Source organism: Myotis daubentonii, chromosome 10, assembly GCF_963259705.1.
Source record: "Myotis daubentonii chromosome 10, mMyoDau2.1, whole genome shotgun sequence".
NCBI classification, from domain to species: Eukaryota; Metazoa; Chordata; class Mammalia; order Chiroptera; family Vespertilionidae; genus Myotis; species Myotis daubentonii.
Window position 1 is genome coordinate 7,810,327 of NC_081849.1, and position 22,242 is coordinate 7,832,568.

The 22,242-nt window shown below is 36.8% G+C and overlaps 1 protein-coding gene across 1 annotated transcript in view; it reads left to right on the forward strand.

Annotated features, from left to right (window-relative positions):
• LOC132242643 (GTPase IMAP family member 4-like) overlaps window positions 1-22,242 on the forward strand; it is a 192,308-nt gene that overhangs the window by 27,090 nt on the left and 142,976 nt on the right. The window lies entirely within an intron of this gene.

Sequence of the window (22,242 nt, forward strand, 5' to 3'; positions counted from 1 at the left end):
GCTGAGGGACTCCCCCCCCCCCCCCAGTGCACAAATTTTGTGCACCAGGCCTCTAGTCTGAACAATAAAGATTTAATTAAAAAAATAATAATAACTTTAGATGTAAACAGGCTAAATGCTCCAATCAAAAGACATGGAGTGGCTGAATGGCTTAAAAAAAAAAAAGACCCATATATATGCTGTCTATGTGTTGAGTGTGTTTCCCTCCACATCCCATGTGGTTCAGGGTTCAAGACCTGGAAGCGGAGCCGCACACAAATGAAAGAGAAAAGACAAGAGATAATTGGAAATATTGGGGGGCCAGGCGGGCAAGTCCAACTCAAGGGGAAGGACTTCCACTGGTGTTCAGGCCATGCCAACCTTTTATTGGTCTGGGATACACCCATAGCATAGCCCTTAGGCAGGCGACCCCTGGCAACAGGCAGACTAGCACATCAGCAAGGATTTACATAATAATAAATAATAAAAAGGATTTACATAATAATAAATAAATAAGTTACTTCAGCTACCACTGTCTGGACAAACAGAGGTGGCACCTAGCTCCAACCTTTGCTAGGGCTTCAAATGTACCCAGCCTTCGGGGGGTTGTCTGTCTATGCTTATCAGCTAGTGAAGGCAATAAACGGTTTTCCACATCTCCCCCTTATATTTTCCTTAAAAATCTTGTATCTGCAGACCAGAAATAAACATACAAGGACAAAAAATGTTTAAGTCCCAATTTCAATGTCCAACAGTTCTGAGTCCAAGTTTCAATGTCAGACAGTTCCTTATGTGTACATGACAGCAATGATATTTCAGTTCTGGATGGTGGACAAATGTTGGCAATGCAGGTCTGACCTTTGCTAGGGCTTCAAAGGTACCCAGTCTTCGGGGGGTTCTCTGTCTACGCTTATCAGCTAGTGAAGACAATAAAAAGTTTCCCACATCTATGAGAGACCCTCCTCGGAATAAGGGACTCACACAGACTGAACGTTAAGGGATGGAAAAATATCTTTCAGGCAAATGGAAATGAAAGAAAAGCTGGGGTAGCAATGTTTATATCTGACAAAATAAACCTCAAAATAAGGCCATAACGAGAGAAAAGGAAGGTCACTTCATAATACTAAAGGGATAGATACAACAAGAGGATATAACCCTGATAAACATATATTAACCTAATGCAGGAGTACCCAAATACATAAACTATCTTCGGGAAGGTATCAGGTGAGAGATTGACAACAATACAATCATAGCAGGGGACTTTAATACACCATTAACATCATTGGATAATTCCTCTAGAAAAAAAATCAGCAAAGAAACAGTGATTCTAAATGACTCACTAGATCAGCCAGCAACAACACAGAGTGGTGCCTGGTACACGGTGCCTTGTTGTGTTGTATTTTTGTGCCTTTAAATCAACGCAGCAGATCCAAACAACAGCAGCCTCCTGAGCACCACACCCTCTGTCTGAGGAACAGCAGCTGTACGTGAAACCTCCCCCTACCAGCCAGAAGAGCTACCACAGCTGTGAATAGCACCCACCAGAGGAGCTGCTGCCAACTGAGGAGCAGCTGCTATCACAACTGCCCGAAGAGCAACCACAGCCCAAGGAGTCACTGCTACCAAGGGAGCAGCCACTGAACGACTCAACGTCTAGATATGTCAGTGAGATCAAACATGGGTAGACAAAGAAACCCCCAAAGGAAAGAAAAAGAGGACTCGCAAGAAAAGCAGCTAAGTGATACAGAGGCATGCAACATGACCGAAAAAGAATTCAGAATAAGAGTCCTAGAGTTCATAAACTGGACGGAGGAAAAAATCATTAACATATGCAAGAAGCTAGAAGAAACAGATGAAAAAATCAACAACTTAAGACCCAAGAAGAAATGAAGAGTGATATAGCTGCAATAAAAAACACCATTGAAAGTATCAACAGTAGACTAGGAGAAGCGGAGGACCGAATTAGTGATTTAGAAGACAAGGAAGCAAAACACACCCAAACTGTACTGCAATTGGAGAAAAAAATTAAAAGACAGGAGGAGAGCCTAAGGGAGCTTTGGGACAACATGAAACGAAACAACATACGAATAATAGGGGAGCCAGAACAACAGAAAGAGGAACAAGGATTAGAAAACCTACTCGAAGAAATAATATCAGAAAACTTCCCTGAGGTGGGGAAGAAAAAAGTCACACAAGCCCAGAGAGTCCCAAACAAGGTGAACCCGAAAAGACCCACACCAAGACACATCATAATTACCATGGCAAATGTTCAGGACAAAGAGAGAATCTTACAAGCTGCAAGAGAGAGGCGGAAAGTTACATACAAGGGATCTCCCATTAGATTATCAAATGACTTCTCAACAGAAACACATCAGGCCAGAAAAGAATGGACGGAAATTTACAAAGTGATGCAAAGCAAAGGACTGAATCCAAGAATACTCTATCCAGCAAGGCTATCATTCAAAATTGAATGGCAAATAAGAAGCTTCACAGACAAAAAAAGACTAAGGGAGTTTATCACCACCAAGCCAGCAATGCAAGAAATGCTAAAGGGACTGGTGTAAAAAGAAGAAATAAAAAGCTCAGAAAGAAAACAGCCACACAAAAAAAGAAATTGCTACAAACAAGTACCTTTCAATAATAACTTTAAACGTAAACGGACTAAATGCTCCAACCAAAAGACATCGAGTGGCTGAATGGATAAAAAAACATGACCCATACATCTGCTGTCTACAAGAAACCCACCTCATTAGAAGGGACTCACACAGACTGAAAGTGAAGGGATGGAAAAATATCTTTCAGGCAAATGGAAAGGAAAAGAAAGCTGGGGTAGCAATACTTATATCGGACAAAATAGACCTCAAAGTGAAGGCCATAACAAGAGATAAGGAAGGCCACTTCATAATACTAAAGGGATCAATACAACAAGAAGATATAACCCTGGTAAACATATATGCACCCAATGCAGGAGCACCCAAATTCATAAAAAAAACTCCTGGAAGATATCAAAGGAGAGATCAACAACAACACAATCATAGTAGGGGACTTTAATACACCACTGACAGCCCTGGATAAGTCCTCTAGACAAACAATCAGCAAAGATACAGCAATCCTAAACGACTCACTAGATCAGATGGACTTAATAGACATCTTCAGAACACTTCACCCCAATGCCACGGAATATACATTCTACTCAAGTGCTCATAACACATATTCAAAAATAGACCATATATTGGGTCACAAGCAAAGTATCCCCAAATTCAAGAAGATTGAAATCATAAAAAGTGTCTTCGCAGACCATGATAGCATAATATTAGAAATAAACTACAATAAAAACAAACCAAAATACTCAAACACCTGAAAGCTGAATAGCATGCTATTAAATATTGATTGGGTTACCAATGAAATCAAAGAACAAACTCAAAACATCCTGGAAACTAATGACAATGAAAACAAAACAATCCAAAACCTATGGGACACAATGAAAGCAGTCCTGAGAGGGAAGTTTATAGCTCTACAGGCCTATCTCAAAAAACAAGAAAAAATGGTAGTAAATCATCTAACTCTACAACTCAAAGAATTAGAAAGACAGCAACAAGAAAAACCCAGAGTGAGCAGAAGGAAGGAGATAATAAAGATTAGAGCAGAAATAAATGACATAGAGACCAAAAAAGCAATACAGAAAATCAATGAAACCAAGAGCTGGTTCTTTGAAAGGATAAACAAAATTGACAAACCTCTAGCCAGACTCACCAAGAAGCAAAGAGAGAGGACCCAAATAAACAAAATCAGAAACGATAGAGGCGAAATAACAACAGATCCCACAGAAATACAAATGATTGTTAAAAAATACTATGGACAGCTCTACTCCAACAAACTAGACAACATGGTGGAAATGGACAAATTCCTAGAAAAATACAACATTCCAAAACTCAATAAGGAAGAATCTAAAAATCTCAACAGGCCAATAACTATGGAAGAAATTGAAGCAGTCATCAAAAAGCTTCCATCAAACAAAAGCCCAGGACCAGACGGCTTCACAGGGGAGTTTTACCAAACATTCAAGGAAGAACTAAAACCTATCCTCCTCAGACTACTACAAAAAATTCAAGAGGAAGGAACACTTCCAAGCTCATTCTATGAAGCCCGCATCACCCTAATACCAAAACCGGGAAAAGACAACACATTGAAAGAGAATTACAGGCCAATATCCCTCATGAACATAGATGCCAAAATCCTCAACAAAATCTTAGCAAATCAGATCCAGCAGTACATCAGAAAGATCATACACCATGACCAAGTAGGATTTATCCCAGGGATGCAAGGATGGTAAAATATCCGCAAATCAATAAACGTGATACATCACATAAACAAATTGAAAGAAAAAAACCACATGGTCATATAAATTGATGCAGAAAAAGCATTTGAAAAAATTCAACACCCATTTTTGATAAAAACTCTCAGCAAGGTGGGAGTAGAAGGATCATACCTCAACATAATAAAAGCCATATATGACAGGCCCACAGCCAACATCATACTCAATGGACAAAAACTAACACCATTTCCCCTAAGAACAGGAACAAGATAGGGATGCCCACTCTCTCCACTCCTGTTCAGCATAGTTCTGGAAGTGTTAGCCATTGCAATTCGGCAAGAAGAAGAAATAAATGGCATCCAAATTGGAAAAGAGGAAGTAAAACTGTCCTTATTTGCAGACGACATGATATTATACATACAAAACCCTAGAGACTCCACCAAAAAGCTACTAGACTTAATAAATGAATTTGGCAATGTAGCTGGATACAAAATTAACCCCAAGAAATCTGAGGCATTTCTATACACCAATAGTGAACTTTCAGAAAGAGAGATTATAAAAACAATCCCGTTTACCATCGCACCCAAAAAATTAAGCTACCTAGGAATAAACTTAACTAAAGAGGTAAAAGACCTCTACTCAGAAAACTACAGGACGTTGAAAAAAGATATAGAGGAAGACATAAACAGATGGAAGAACATACTGTGTTCATGGATTGGTAGAATCAACATCATTAAAATGTCCATACTACCCAAAGCAATCTATAAATTCAACGCACTTCCCATTAAAATACCAACGGCATACTTCATAGATCTAGAACGAACTCTCCAAAAATTCATCTGGAATAAAAAAAGACCCCGAATAGCTGCAGCAATCCTGAAAAAGAACAAAGTAGGTGGGATCTCAATACCAGATACCAAGCTGTATTACAAAGCCACTATTCTCAAAACTGCCTGGTACTGGCACAAGAATAGGCATATAGATCAATGGAATAGAATAGAGAGCCCAGAAATCAGCCCGAACCAATATGCTCAATTAATATTTGACAAAGGAGGCAAGAACATACAATGGAGCCAAGATAGTCTCTTCAATAAATGGTGTTGGGAAAATTGGACAGATATATGCAAGAAAATGAAACTAGACCACCAACTTACACCATACACAAAAATAAACTCAAAATGGATAAAGGACTTAAATGTACGACAGGAAACCATAAAAATTCTAGAAGAATCCAAAGGCAACAAAATCTCAGACATATGCCGAAGCAATTTCTTCACCGATACAGCTCCTAGGGCACTTGAAACTAAAGAGAAAATGAACAAATGGGACTACATCAAAATAAAAAGCTTCTGCACAGCAAAAGAAACCATCAACAAAACAACGAGAAAACCCACTGTGTGGGAAAACATATTTGCCAATGACATATCTGATAAGGCCCTAATCTCCAACATTTATAGGGAACTCATACAACTTAACAAAAGGAAGATAAACAATCCAATCAAAAAATGGGCAAAGGACCTAAATAGACACCTTTCAAAAGAGGACATTCAGAAAGCCAAGAGACATATGAAAACATGCTCAAAGTCACTAATCATCCGAGAGATGCAAATCAAAACAGCAATGAGGTACCATCTCACACCTGTCAGACTGGCTATCATCAACAAATCAACAAACGACAAGTGCTGGAGAGGATGTGGAGAAAAAGGAACACTTGTGCACTGCTGGTGGGAATGCAGACTGGTGCAGCCACTGTGGAAGACAGTATGGAGTTTCCTCAAAAAACTGAAAATGGAACTCCCATTTGACCCTGTGATCCCACTTCTAGGAATATATCCCAAGAAACCGGAAACACCAATCAGAAAGGATATATGCACCCCTATGTTCATAGCAGCACAATTCACCATAGCTAAGATCTGGAAACAGCCTAAGTGCCCATCAGTAGATGAATGGATTAGAAAACTGTGGTACATCTACACGATGGAATACTATGCTGCTCTAAAAAGGAAGGAACTCTTACCATTTGCAACAGCTTGGATGGAACTGGAGAGCATTATGCTAAGTGAAATAAGCCAGTCAATAAAGGAAAAATACCACATGATCTCACTCATTCATGGACAATAGAGACCATTATAAACTTTTGAACAATAATAGATACAGAGGCAGAGCTGCCTCAAACAGATTGTCAAACTGCAGCGGGAAGGCCGGGGAGGGTTGGGGGGCAGGAGGTAGGGGGGTAAGAGATCAACTAAAGGACTTGTATGCATGCATATAAGCATAACCGATGGACATAAGGCACTGGGGGATAGGGGAGGCTAGGGGACTGTCTAGGGCGGGGGGATAAAATGGATACATATGTAATACCCTTTGTAATACTTTAAGCAATAAAAAAAAAGAAATAAACTACAATAAAAACAATAAAAAAAATTCAAATACTTGGAAGCTGAATAGCATGCTATTAAAAAATGATTGGGTTACCAAAGAGATCAAAAAAAATTAAAAACATCCTGGAAATGAATGACAATGAAAACACAGCAATCCAAAATCTATGTGACACAATGAAATCAGTCTTGAGAGGAAAGTTTATAGCTCTACAGGCCTTTCTAAAACAATAACAACAACCAGATAAAATGGTAATAAATCATCTAACACTACAACTTAAAGGATTAGAAAGAAAGCAACAAGAAAAGCCCAGATTGAGAAGAAGGAAGGAGATAATAAAGATCAGAGAAGAAATAAATGACATAGAGACCAAAAAAAAAGAAACCAACAACAAGAACAAAAAAATACAAAAGATCAGTGAAATCAAGAGCTGGTTCTTGAAAGGATAAACAAGATTGATGAACCTGTAGCCAGGCTCACCAAGAAGCAGAGAGAGAGGAACTTAATAAACAAAATCAGAAAGGAAAGAGGAGAAAAAACAACAGACCTCACAGAAATACAAAGGATTGGTAAAAAATACCATGAACAACACTATTCCATCAAAATAGATAACCTAGAGGAAATGGACATATTCCTAGAAAAATACAACCTTCCAAAACTTAATCAGGAAGGATCTAAAAATCTCAATAGGCCAATAAGTATGGAGGAAATTAAAGCAGTCATCGAAAAGATTCAAGCAAACAAAAGTCTAGGGCCGGAAGGCTTCATAGGGGAGTATTACCAAACATTAAAGTAAAAACCAAAACCTATCCTCTTCAGACTATTCCAAAAAATTCAAAAGGAAGAAACACTTCCAAGCTCATTCTACAAAGACAGCATCACCCTAAGACTAAACAAGATAAAGACAACCCAATGAAAGAGAATTACAGGCAATATCCCTCATGAACATAGATGGAAAATCCTCAACAAAATTCGCCCAAATCAGATCCAGCATTACATCAGAAAGATCATACACCATGACCAAGTAGGATTTATCCAGGGAATGAAAGGATGGTACAATATCCACAAATCAATAAATGTGATACATCACATAAATAAATTGAGAGATAAAAATGACATAGTCATGTCAATTGATGCAGAAAAAGCATTTGACAAAATCCAACATGCTTTCTTGATAAAATTCCTCAGCAAAATGGGAATAGGAGATCATACCTCAACATAATAAAAGCCTTATATGACAAACCTACAGCCAATATCATACTCAACGGGCAAAAACTAAAACCATTTCATCTAAGGACAGGAGCAAAACATGGATCCCCACTTTCACCACTCCAGTTTAACATAGTTCTGGAAGTGCTAGCCATAGCAATTAGACAAGAAGAAGAAATGAAAAGTATCCAAATTGGAAAAGAAGACATAAAACTGTCATTATTCACAGATGACATGATATGTACATAGAAAACCTCAAAGACTTTATAAAAAAACCCACTAGACCTAATAAATGAATTTGGCAATGTAGCAGGATACAAAATTAACACTCAGAAATCTATGGTCTTTTTATACACCAATAATGAGCTCACAGAAAGAGAAATAAAAACAAACAAACAAACAATCCCACTTACCATTGCACCAAAAAATAAAGATATCTAGGAATAAACTTAACTAAGAGGGTAAAAGACCTGTACTCAGAAAACTACAGGACATTGAAAATAGAGATAGAGGAAGACATAAACAAATGGAAGAACATATCATGCTCATGGATTGGTAAAACCAACATCATTAAAATGTCCATACTACTCAAAGCTATCTACAGATTCAATGCAATCCACATTAAAATACCAACAGCATACTTCAATGCTCTAGAACAAACTCTCCAAAAATTCATCTGGAATAAAAATGACCCCGAATAGCTGGAGTGATACTGACAAAGAACAAACTTGGTAATTATATTACCAAGCCACGGTTCTCAAAATGCCTGATACTGGCACAAGAACAGACATATAGACCAATAGAATAGAACAGAGAGCCCAGAAATCAACCCAAGCCATTATGCTTAATTAATATTTGACAAAATAGGCAAGAGCATACAATGCAGTCAAGACAATCTCTTCAATAAATGGTGTTGGGAAATTTGGTCATATACATGCAAAAAAATGAAACTAGATCACCCACTTTCACCATACACAAAATCAAACTCAAAATGGCTAAAAGACTTAAATGTAAGATGAGAAACCATAAAAATCCTACAAGACTTCATAGCAAACATATGTTGTAGCAATATCTTTATTGATACAGCTCCTAGGGCAATGAAAACTAAGGATAAAATAAATAAATGGAACTACATCAAAATAAAAAACTTCTGCACAGCAAAAGAAACCATCAACAAAACAGAAAGAAAGCCCACTGCTTGGAAGAACTTATTTGCCAATGATATTTCAGATAAGTGTTTAATCTCCAAAATTTACAGAGAGCTCATACACCCTAACAAAAGGAAGATAAACGATCCAATCAAAAAATGGGCAAAGGACCTAAACACTTTTTGAAAGAAAACATACAGAAGGCCGAGAAACATATGAAAACATGCTCAAATTCACTAATCATCCAAGAGATGTAAATCAAACCAACAATGAGATACCATCTCACGTCTGTCAGAATAGCTATCATCAACAAATCAACAAATGAGAAGTGCTGGAGAGGATGTGGAGAAAAAGGAACCCTTCTGCACTGCTGGTGGGAATGCAGACTGGTGCAGCCACTATGGAAGACAGTATGGAGTTTCCTCAAAAAAATTAAATATGGAACTCCCATTTGACTTGGTAATCCCACTTCTAGGACTATATCCCAAGAAACCAGAAACACCATTCAGAAAGTACATATGCACCCACAGGATGAGAGCGAAAGGATGGAAAATATTTTCTATGCCAATGGAAAAGAAAAAAAGTTGGAGTAGCATTACTCATATTGATAAAATAGACTTCAAAATGAAGGCCATCACAAGAGACAACAAAGGTTAGTACATAATACTAAAGGGATCAAACAACAAGAGGATATAACCCTGGTGAACATATAATGCATCCAATATGGGAACACCTAAATATATTTTTTAAAAACGTCTATAGGAGTTCAACAGAGTGATCAAGAACAATATAGTCATAGTAGGGGACTTAAACACCTGGCTAACTTTACCGGATATATCTTCCAGACAAAAATGAACAAAGAAACAATGAATCCAAAGGACACACCAGAGCAGATGGATTTAATTGACATTTATAGGACATTCCACTCCATCACATCAGAATATACATCCTTCTCAAGTGAAAATGGGTCATTCACAAAGATAGGCCACATGTTAGGACACAAAACAAGTCTCTACAAGTTCAGGAAGATTGAAATCATATCAAGCATCTTCTAAGATCACAGTGGAATGAAATTAGAAATCAACTATAGTAAATATACCCCAAAACATTCAAACACATGGAGGCTAACTTGCATATTATTAAACAATAAATGAGTTACTAATGAGATAAAGAAGGAAATCAAAAACTTCCTGGAAACAAATGAAAATGAACATACATTTTCAAATATCTGGGACACAGCAAACACAGTCCTGAGAGGGAAGGAAGTTCATAGCACTACAGGCATACATCAAAAAAGAAACAAACAAAAAAACCATACACACATACACACACAAGAAAAATCAACAATAAACTATTTAACCCTACAACTTAAAGGACTAAAAAGAGAACAAGAAAATCCCAAAGTAGAAGAAAGGAAATAATAATGATTAGAGCAGAAAAAATATCAGAGACTAAAAATACAATACTGAAAAAAAATCAATGAAACCAAGAACTGGTTCTTTGAAAGGATAAAAAAAAATTGATAAGCCATTAGCCAGACTCATCAAAAAACAAAGAGGGGTTAATGGGGGGGGATGAGGACACATATGTAATATTTTAATCAATAAAGACATTAAAGGCTGAAAAAAAAAGAAACAGATAGGACTAAATAAACAAAATCAGAAATGAAAGTAGGGAAATAACCACTGACACCACAGAAATAGAAAGGACTATAAAAAATACTATGAACAACTATATGCCAACAAGCTGGACAATGTGGATGAATTACACAAATTCCTAGAAAAATACAATCCCCAAAATCTGAATAAGGAGGAATCAGAAAACCTAAATAGATCAATAACAACCGATGAAATAAAAGCTGTAATAAAAAAACTACCAGCAAACAAAAGCCAAGGTCTGGATGGCTTCAGAGGGGAGTTTTACCAAACATTCAAAGAAATAACACCTATACTCCTCAAACAATTTCAGAAAATCCATGAGCAAAGAATACTTTTATGAGGCCAGCATTATTCCAATTCCAAAACCAAGTAAAGACACTACAAAGAAAGAGAATTACAGGCCAATATTCCTAATGAACATAGATGCTAAAATACTCAACAAAATATTAGCAAATCATATGTAGCAATATATTAAAAATATCAGATACCATGTCCAAGTGGGATTTACTCCAGAGATGGAAAGCTGGTACAATATTTGCAAATCAATAAACATGATACATTACATAAACAAATTCAAAGACAAAAATCACATGATCATATCAATAGATACAGAAAAAGCATTGGAAAAATTCAACTCATTATATATATATATATATATATATATATATATATATATATATATATATACATACATATATGACTAATATGCAAATTGCCCCCTTGGGGGTTCGACAGAGATACCAGGAGTTTGATTGTTCACTATGAAATGCACTGACCACCAGAGGGTGGCACAGAATGAAGGAAGTCTTCGGCTGGAAGCCAGAAGGCCCCAATCTGCCCTCATCACCAACCAGGCATAGGGACCCTACCCATGCATGCATTTCATGCACCGGGCCTCTAGTTTCTGATAAAACCTCTCAGCAAAGTGGGAATAGAGGGAGCATATCTCAACATGCCATAGGCCAAACCACAGTTAAAATCAAACTCAATGGGAAAAAACTAAAAGCATTTCCCCTAAGAACAGGAACAAGACAGGGATGTCCACTTTCATCACTCTTATTCAATAGTACTGGAAGTCTTAGCCACAGCAATCAGACAAGAAGAAGAAATAAAAGGCATCCAAATTGGAAAGGAGGTACTAAAACTCTCATTATTTGCAGATGACATGATATTGTACATAAAAACCATGAAGACTCCACCAAACAACTACTAGATTTAATAAATGAATTTGGCAATATAGCAGGATACAAAATCAACACCCCAAAATTAATGGCTTTGTTATACGCCAATAATGAATTCTCAGAAAGATAAACTAAACATAGAATCCCACTTACCATTACAACAAAAAAAAATAATATACCTAGGAATAAACTTAACCAAGGAGGCAAAAGACCTGTCCTCAGAAAACTACAGGACATTAAAAAAAGAGATAGAGGAACATGTAAACAAGTGGAAGAATATACCGTGTTCATGGATTGATAGAATCAACATCATCAAAATATCCATACTACCCAAGACAATCTACGGATTCAATGCACTCCCAATTAAAATAATACTGGCATATTTCACAGATCTAGAATAAACACTCCAAAAATTCATATGGAACCAAAAAAGATCCCAAATAGCTGCAGCAATTTTGAGAAAGAAAAACAAAGTTGGAGGAATCGCTATAACAGATTTCAAGTTATACTACAAAGTCATTGCATTGTAATCAAAACAGCCTGGTACTCGCATAAGAACAGGCATATAAACCAATGGAACAGAAGAGAGAACTCAGAAATCAACCCAAGCCATTACACTCAATTAATATTTGACAAAGGAGGCAAAAGCATACAATGGAGTTAGGACAGTCTCTTCAATTAATGGTGTTGAGAAAATTGGACAGATTCATGTGAAAAAAAATGAAACTAGACCACCGACTTATACCATACACAAGAAAATACTCAAACTAGATAAAAGACAAATATAAGTCATGAAACCATAAAAATCCTAGGAAAAAACCATAGGCAGCAAAATCTCAGAAAACTCTCATTGCAATATGTTTACAGATACATTTCCTAAGGCAAAGGAAACTAAGGAGAAAATAAATAAATGGGTCTACATCAAAATAAAAAGCTTCTGCACAGCCAAAAAAACCATCAACAAAACAAAAAGAGAGCCCATTGTATAGGAGGAATATTTGGCAATAAAACATCTGATAAAGGGTTAATATCCAAAATATATAAAGAACTCATACAACTTAACAGAGGAAGACAAACAATCCAATTAAAAAATAGGCAAAGGACCTAAAGAGAGATTTATCCAAAGAGAACATACATATGGCCAAGAGACAAATGATAACATGCTCAAAGTCACTAATCATCTGAGAGATGCAAATCAAAATGACAATGAAGTACCATTTCACACCTGTCAGAATGGCTAACATCAACAAATCAACAAATGACAAGTGCTGGTGAGGATTTGGAGGAAAGGGAACCCTAGTATATTCCTGGTGGGAATGTAGGCTGGTGCAACCATTATGAAAAACGGTATGGAGTTTCCTCAAAAAATTAAATATAGAACTGCCATTTGATACAGTGATCCCACTTCTAGGAATATAGCCTAAGAAATGCAAAGCAGCAATCAGAAAGAATGTGCTAAGATCTGGAATGTGCTATAGCTAAGATCTGGAAACAGCCCAAGTGCCCCTCAGTAGATGAGTGGATTTAAAAGCTGTATAACATAAATACCATAGAATACTATGCAGCAATAAAAAAGAAGAATCTCTTAACCTTTGAGACAGCATGGAGAGACCTGAAGAGTATCATGCTAAGTGAAATAATCAGTCAGAGAAAGACAAGTATCACATGATTGCACTCATATGTGGAATCTAAGTAACAAAATAAACTGATGAATGGAGTGGATCCAGAGACATGGAAGCATGGAACAGAGTACGAATCTTAGAGAGACGACAGGGTAGGGTGGGTGGGTGGGATGTGATCAACCCAGGGACACAGATAAAAGGGTGCTGAAGGCCTGGGGTGAGGGGAGAGGAAGAAGGTCTGGAGGGGGTCAATGGGGAAAAAGGGGGGACATATGTAATACTTTCAACAATAAATAATTATTTTTTAAAAATAAAAGATTGACAATCAGACTGCAGGCAGAGGCATGTCTATGGAGGCTTTGAGTCTTCGCCTAATCTACTTCTTGGCTCAGGTCTAGGAAAAACAGACCTTCGTGCACATCTTGGTCCATTCCAAAGGTATGCAGCCCCAGCAGAGTGAACCACATGCTGTAGATTGCTGATAGTTCCTAATAGGGTACTCAGAACCAGTCATAAACAGTGTCTGATATTGTACTATACTAGAGATTGAGAATTATAGAAGATCTACCTAATACATAAACACAAATCCAAACAGGCAGCCAAAATGGGGAGACAAAAAATCCAGGCCCAAATGAAAGAACAAGAGAATTCTCCAGAAGAAGAGCTAAATGAAATGGAGATGAGAAATTTATCAAATATAGCGTTCAGAATCAGGATTATAAGGATGCTCAACAGCATGAGAAAAGATATAGAAAAAATGAAAAATGACCAATCAGAAATGAAGAATGACATAGCACTGATAAGGAACACATAAGAAGGAATATACAGCAGATTAGGGGAAGACAAGGATCAGGTCAGTGAGTTAGAAGACAGGGTAGAAAACATCACTCAATCAGAAAACCAAAAAGAAAAAAAAAACAGGAAGACAGCTCAAAGGAGCTTTTGGGCAACATGAAACAACAATATTCATAGCATAGGACTGCCAGAAGGTGAACTAACCAAGCAAGGGACAGAGAATCTGTTCAAAAAATAATGACAGAAAACTCACCGAACCTGGGAAATGAAAAAATCACACGAATTGGAGGCAAAGGAATCCCAAGCAAGAAGAACCCAAAGAAGCCCATGCCTAGACACTTCATAATTAAAATACCAACAGTTAAAGACAAAGAGAGAATCTTAAGGGAAGCAAAAGAATAGCAATTTGTTACCTACAAAGGAGCTACTATAGGCTGTCAGCTGATTTTTTCATCAAAACACTATAAGCTAGAAGGCACTAGCATGAAGAATTCAAGGTAATGAAAAGCAAAGATCTGAAACTAAGATTACTATATCCAGCATGGCTATCATTCACAATAGATGGTAAAACAAAGAGCTTCCCAGATATTAAAAAGAAATGCTGAAAGAGTTTATCACCACCAAACCAGAACTGCAAAAAATGCTAAAGGAACTGCTATACTGAGAAGAAGAAAGAGAGAGCGAGGTGGGAGCGAGAGAGAGAGAGAGAGAAACATAGGCATAAAGAATTTAAATGGCAACAATTAAGTACCTATCAATAATAACCTTAAATGTAAATGGATTAAATGCTCCAATGAAAAGACATAGGGCAGCTGAGTGTACATGAAAACATGACCCTAAAAGAGCCCCACCTCAGAACAAAAGATTCACACAAGATGAGAGTGAAGGTATGGAAAAACTTTTTTCCATGCAAATGGAAACAAACAAATAAATAAAATCTGGGGTAGCAATACTCCTATCTGACAAAATAGACTTCAGAATGAAGGCCATTAAAAGAGACAATGAAGGTCACTACATAATACAACAAAAGGATATAATCCTGGTAAATATTTATGTACCCAAATAGGAACATCTAAATATATGTTGTTGTTGTTTTTTTAATTTCTGGAGTACTTTAAGGGAGGCATCAACAGCAATATAATCATAGGGTACTTTAACACCCCACAGACTACACTGGATAGATCTTCCAGAAAAAAAAACTTAACAAGAAAACTGTGACTCACAAGGACACACTGGATCAATATGGGGAAGCATGGGACTTGGTTGGAAAATCTGTAAGGAGGGAACTCTGAAAGGTAGGAACCTCCTAAGGGAGTTCTCTGAAGGCAAAGTTCTTTGACCTTTCCAAACATGTCTGTGTATGTGCGAGCCCCCGGGTGTTTACTGGAATATTTTTGCTTAATCTTTAGATGTCCTTGCTTAAAGGACACTGCAGATACATGTGTCTTCTAAAGAATGCTTACTCTGCTGATAGTATCTAAAAGTTTACTTTGGTTCAAACTGCTGTTACAATAAAAGCCTGAGGTGACAGGTGAATGGGGATGTTTGGTTTCTCTAGCCAGGCAGTTCCTTAGCCCTCTCTTTCACAGAAATGTGTGTTGGAGTAATCATTCATCTGTCACTCAGGGTCTGCTGGTCAGCCCTAGCAGATCAGATGGATTTAATTGGCATTTATAGAACATTTCAGCCCAAAGCTTCAAAACATACATTCTTCTCAACTGCACATGTTGAGATAGACCACACAGATAGACCACATGGTAGGACACAGAACAAGTCTCTACAAGTTCAAAAAGATTAAAATTGTATCAACCATCTTCTCAGATCACAATGGCATGAAATTAGAAATCAATTATAGCAAAAACACTCAAAAACATTCAAACATATGGAGGCTAAATAGTATGTTATGAAATAATGAATGGGTTACCAATGAGATCAAGAGATAAATTAAAAAAAGAAAAACTTCTTTGAAACAAATGGAAATGAACACACTAAACCCAAATCTCTGGGACACAGCAAAAGCAGTACTGACAGAGAACTGCATAGAATTACAGGCCTAACTAACAGAAAAAAGAGAGGAAAAAGAAAAGAAAAATTAATAAACTATTTAACCCTACAACTTAAAAATTAGAAAGAGAACAACAAGAAAAATCCTGAGTAAGTAATAGAAGAAAGGAAATAGTAATAAAGATTAGAGCAGAAATAAATCACACAGAGACTTAAAAAAAATAGGTGAATCTTTAGCCAAACTCATCAAAAAAACAAGGAGGACCCAAATAAATAAAATTAGAAATGAAAGCAATGAATTAACAAGTGACACCACAGACTTAAAAGGGATTGTAAGCAAATACTATGGACAACTATATGCCAACAAGTGGGACATTGTAGATGAAATGGACAAATTCCTAGAAAAATACACTCTTAAACCTAAATCAGGAAAAATCAGAAAACATAATTAAGCCAATACAACTGATGAAACTGAAGAAGTATTTTAAAAATTCCCAGAAAAAAAAGCCTTGGTTTGGACCAGGCTTCACAGAGGAGTTTTACCAAACATTCAAAAAAGAACTAAACCTATTCTCTTCAAACTATTCCAAGAAATCCAAGAGGAAGGAACACTTCAAACATTTTTTATGAGGTCAGCATTATCTTAATTCCAAAACCAGATAAAAATACTACAAAGAAAGAAGATTACAGGCCAATATCCCTGATAAACATAGATGCTGAAATCCTCAACAAAATATTAGCAAATTGGATCCAGCAATATATTTTGAAAAATCATACACCATGACCAAATCAGATTAATTCCAGGGATGCAAGGGTGGTACAATATTTGCAAATCAATATACATGATACATCACATAAACAAATTAAAAGACAAAATCATGTGATTATAACAATAGATGCGTAAAAAGCTTTTGACAAAGTCCAACACCCCGTTTTTATAAAAACTCTCAGCAAAGTGGGAATGCAGAGATAATACTTCAACATAATAAAGGCCATATATGACAAACCTACAGCCAACATCTTACTTAATGGGCAAAACTGAAAGCATTTCACCTGAGAACAGAAACACAATAGGGATGTGCACTTTCACCACTTTTATTCAACATAGTACTAGACCTGTTATCCACAGTGACCAGAGAAGAAGAAAACGTAAAAGTCATCCAAATTGGCAAGGAGGTACTACAATACTCCTTATTTGAAGATAGCATATTGTGCACAAAAACCCTAAAGACTCCACCAGAAAACTCCTAGATTTAATAAATGAATTTGGCAATGTAGCAGGATACAAAATTATCACCAAGAAATTGATGGCATTTTCAGACACCAAGAATGAATTCTCATAAAAAGAAACTAAACAAATAATCCCATCTACCATTGCAACAAAAAATTAAAATACTTAGGAATAAACTTAACTAAGGAGGTAAAAGACTTGTATTTGGAAAACTACAGGACACTGAAAAAAGAGATAGAGGAACATATAAACAAGTGGAAAGATATACTATGTCCATACTACCCAAAGAAATCTATAGATTCTATGCAATCCCTACTAAAATACTAATTTCATATTTCACAGATATAGAAAAAATACTCCAAAAATTCATATGGAAACAAAACAGGTTGTGAATAACTGAAGCAATCTTGAGAAAGAAGATGTTGATGGGATCACAATGAAATTCAAATGGCCTGTTTCTGGCACAAGAACAGACATATAGAATGATGGAACGGAAAGAGAACACAGAAATTGACCCAAGCCATTATTATCAATTAATATTTGACAAAGGAGTCAAGAATTTACAATGGAGTCAAGACAGTCTCTTCAATAAATGAGAAAATTTTCAAAAAAAATATTGGACAGATACATGATACTCGGCCACTAACTTAGGCCATAAATTAGAATAAACTCAAAACGGACAAAAGACTTAAATGTAAGTCTTGAAACCATAAAAATTCTAGATGAAACCATAGGCATCAAAATCTCAGACATCTCTCTTAAAAATACTTTTACCAATACATCTCCTAGGTCAAAAGAAACTAAGGAGAAAACAAAGAAATTGGACTACATTAAAATGAAAAGCTTCTGCATAGCAAAAGAAATCATCAACAAAATGACAAGAGAGCCCACTGCATGGGAGCACATATATGCCAATGATACATTTGATAAGGGGTTAATTTCCAAAATATAAGTATCACATGACCTCACTCATATGTGGAATCTAATGAACAAAATAGATCCAGAGACATAAAACCATGGAATAGAATGTTGATTCTCAGGAGGAAGGCGGAGGGTAAGGGTGGGTGGGACAAGATTAACCAAAGAACTTCTATGCATATATGCATGACCTCTTGACACAGACAATAGTGTGGTGAAGGCCTGGGACAGTGGGCTGTAAAGTGTCAATGGGGCGATAAAACGGTACACGTGTAATACTTTCAACAGTAAATACATATTTTTAAATCCTTTTAATATGTGGATAACAGTAGGTGAAGTCTATATCTCTTCTACTGCATACTCCTACCCTCATAATTTATAGGATGTCCCAAAGCACATTTCCACATTCTACCAGCATGTCTTGGTGGTCACATGCCACTGTCCTTGCTCTGCCCACTTGAAATTAACTTCTTCATGCCTCATCCAATTTTGCTGTCAATAGGACTTAAACCTCTTCCTTATTTCCCCCAGAGACAAATCAGTTTAGACTACACATTTTAAAAAGCTAGCAAAGGCTCAAGGATATGAGAAGCACCACAGAAAGAAGCTCATGATTCTTTCAGAAATAGTAGCTCACAGTAAGATAGGTTTGGCTTCACTCTGCAGAATGTGGGGCCCACTGTACTGTTTTTATCATTGGAGTTTCAGACAATTTTCTAAACTCCAGTGATGAAACATCCTATTATATCACAAACTGCTAGAAGCACATACTTAACCAGAGAGCCACACATACCTTGCAAGAAAAATGTAAATACAGGTTTAATATGAAAAAAGTTTTTAACTGCTGTGTAGTTACTTTCTTGTAAATGCACTCACTCATTCTTATCCTTGCCTTCAGGTTAATGCTGTAGATGAGGCAAAGCAACAGGTTGTGCTCTTGAGAAGCTGTGAGGAGATGAGAAGCCCATGTACAAAACCCTGAGAGCAGTGTTACCCATTTGTCCAACAGGGCAGAAAGCAGACAGAAAATCTTGATAAATACCATGCATTTTGATTAATAGGGTGGAAGAATGAGTCATGTTCCCTTTTCTGTTGGGTGATTACACCTATTCATCCCTCCACTAACAGTCAGTGATTGTTTGAACTTAACGGAAGATTTTGTACCAGACATTGAGACTCTAGAGAAAGTAAAATAAAGTCCCTGTTCAGACTGGCTTCCTTCACTTAGCATAAAGATTTTGAGAATCATTCATGTTTTTTTATATCAATAGCTGTTCTCCTTTACTGATGGGTAGCATTCCACTTTACGGATATACCATAGTTTCTTTATCACTTCTACTGTATTTATCCTTAATGCCCCTAATTGATTGCTCTTGTCTAATTGCATTGGCTAAAATCTCTATTATAATATTGAATTGTAGTAAATGGGCATAGTGCTGTATTGCTGTATTGCTGGATATGCCCTCAGTGTTTTTCAGTTAAGTAACTGAGATACTGGAAAACAGGAATATATGGTGTGTGTGTGTGTGTGTGTGTGTGTGTGTGTGTGTGTGTGTGTAATTATATTAAGCAAGTATCCCCCAATCACTATTTTCTTGAGAGTTTTTATTCACAACAATTAATTTTGTCAAAAGCTTTTAAAATTCATCTATGTGAATAATCTTATGATTCTTTCTTTAAACCTATTGATAAGTTAGTCATATTAGAAGATTTCTTATTACTGACAGGTTTTCATTTTTGTTTTGAGTTTCACTTGATCAGATGTATCATATTCTTCATGTAGTTTTGGAGTCTACTTGCTAATATTTTATTTAGTGCTACTGCATTGATATTCATGAAAGATATTGGTGTATAGATTAATTTTTTACACTGTCACTGTTGGGCTTAGGTTATTAATGTTACATTTGCTTTGAAAAGGCAATGAAGAAATTTCTCTTCATTTACAATGCTCTGGAACAATTTGAAGAGCATTGGAACTATCTGGACTTTGAAGGTTTAGAAAAATTCCCATGAAAAACAGCCTGGTCCTAGTACTTACTTTGTAGTGTGGCTCCTTAAGAGCTTTCTCTATTTCTTCCATGACAGTTGTATTATTTACATTTTTTTCTACTGGAGACAATTATGGTAATCTGTGTTTCCCTAGGAAATTATCCATTTCATCCAGGTTTTCAAATTTATTTTCAAAGAGGTTTTAAATTTTTTTGCTTGGATAATCCAATTATTTTGTTTTTCCAATAAACCAGGATTATGATTTATTAACTAGGTCTAAAGATTTTTTATTCTTTACTGCATTATGTTTTGATTTCCATACTTGTGCTTTCTTATGGTTTACTTTATTTTACTTCTAGTATTTTCTATGAACTGAGAATTTAATTTATTATTATTATTTTATTTTTATTGTAAAAGTCTTTAATGCAAAGTATTTTCTTCTGATCATTCCTTTAAATTAATCTTATATTATTTCATCTTATATTCATTATTTTTATTATTGGGATTTTTAGGAAAGTCTAAAGTCTCAGTTTGTATTTTTCTGTTCAACAAGAGTTGTTTTCCAACAGACTGTCCAACCTCAGAGGGAAGGCAGGGGAGCAGGGGGGTAAGAGATCAGCCAAAAGACTTGCATGCATGCATATGAGCATAACCAATGGACACAGACAATAGGGCAGTGAGGGCATGTGCTGGAGTGGGGGGAGAGGTGAGGGGCCAGGGAGAGGTCATTGGAGGGAAAAGGAGACATGTAATACTCTAAACAATAAAGAATTAAAATTTTTTGAAAAGAGTTGTTTATAAGAAGTTACTATAATTTTCAGATGGAAGAACCTTTTCTTTTTTCTAGAGAAATTTCTGGTTTTATTGCATTGTTATCAGAAAGTGTTGTTTGTAGTATTTCTACTTTATGGAACACACTGATGCTTATTATTGTTTACTAGAGGCCTGGTGCACAAAAATTTGTGCACTTTGGGGGGGTCCCTCAGCCCGGCCTGTGCCCACTTAAAATCTGGGACCCCTCAGGGGATGTCTGCCGGGAGCCGGTCCATCCTTGCTGTTTCAAGGGACCTGGCATATATGGCATACGGTTCTTAATATGTTTGCTCACCTTCTTGGCACTATATGTTTTAACCAAGGTCTCTGAGAAAGGTTGTTTCCCCAGGTAGGGACTTTCCCCTGAAGTTAGGGAGGGAATAAAACCCCTCAACTAAGTGCCAGGCGGGTAATTAATCACTTTAACTATGAACAATCATGCTTAAGCTACATAGTCTTTACTCCCTGGAATGGAGATAAGAAACGCCCTAACCTTTGTAATAGAGATTGACAGGATTAAAATGAACTGGTATAAATACAGATGTAACAAGACAGAAAGACACAGAACTGAGAACACAGGGCTTGGAAGACAGGACCAAGAGAGACAGAGCCTAGGCACAGAACCTACACAGAACGTTCTCTAGAGACAGAAGAACTTCGCTGGTGAGAGCATGCCGGAGGATCCTGGACAGGGACTGGCCTCAGAGCCTGGAGGCGGAGCCTGGCGAGAGAGCATGGCAGCGGATCCTGGGCTGAACCTGACTATAGAACATGGCAAGAGAACCTGACTAGAACCTGGTGACTGGACCTGCCTGGAGAACCTGGACTGAACCTGGCTAGAGATCTCAGACTGAACCTGGCTGGAGAACCTGTACAGAACCTGACTGGAGAACCTGAGCAGAACCTCTCTGGAGATCCAGACCAGAACTTGGCTGGAGATCCTGGCTAGAGATCCTGGCTAGGCTGCTGATCAACTGAACCCTGTCTCCGTGTCCTTCCTT